A 497-nucleotide genomic window follows, 5' to 3' on the forward strand; every position below is an offset into this window, starting at 1 on the left:
ATTATATAGAAGATAGGGATGCCCTTAGCAAGAGGTAGGGGTGTCATTAGCCTCCCCCTTTCAAAATGGTTCCAATATTGAGGCTCCATTTATCGATACTGAAATGGTTCAAGGGGATGTCCCCTCTTTGTCTGATAGTCCAAAAAGTGGAGAAGACCACCTGCTCCCTTTTCAACGGCAGGCAGTAACCGATGACCCTTCTAGCCGGCGGTCTTCTTTTGATGATGGACAATTGTTTGGACCGGGTAATAGCTTTGAGGGAAGAGAAAAGAGTGGAAACGGACGTGATCAATCCAGGAAAAACAAGGGATATTTATAATTAATTAAAATAAAAATTATAAAAATTACTTAATTATATTACTGCCCTTATTAATTTATTTATATTTAATATAAGTTAATTTATTAATTAAAAAAGTTTGAGGTTACTGGATTGTTCTGCGTTTTCGTAAATCACAGGGGTTCTCGTTTGAACCTCTACCTATATATATATATATATA

This window comes from Cynara cardunculus, unplaced genomic scaffold, assembly GCF_001531365.2.
Source record: "Cynara cardunculus var. scolymus isolate 2C unplaced genomic scaffold, CcrdV1 Un_Scaffold_232, whole genome shotgun sequence".
Classification (NCBI taxonomy): domain Eukaryota; kingdom Viridiplantae; phylum Streptophyta; class Magnoliopsida; order Asterales; family Asteraceae; genus Cynara; species Cynara cardunculus.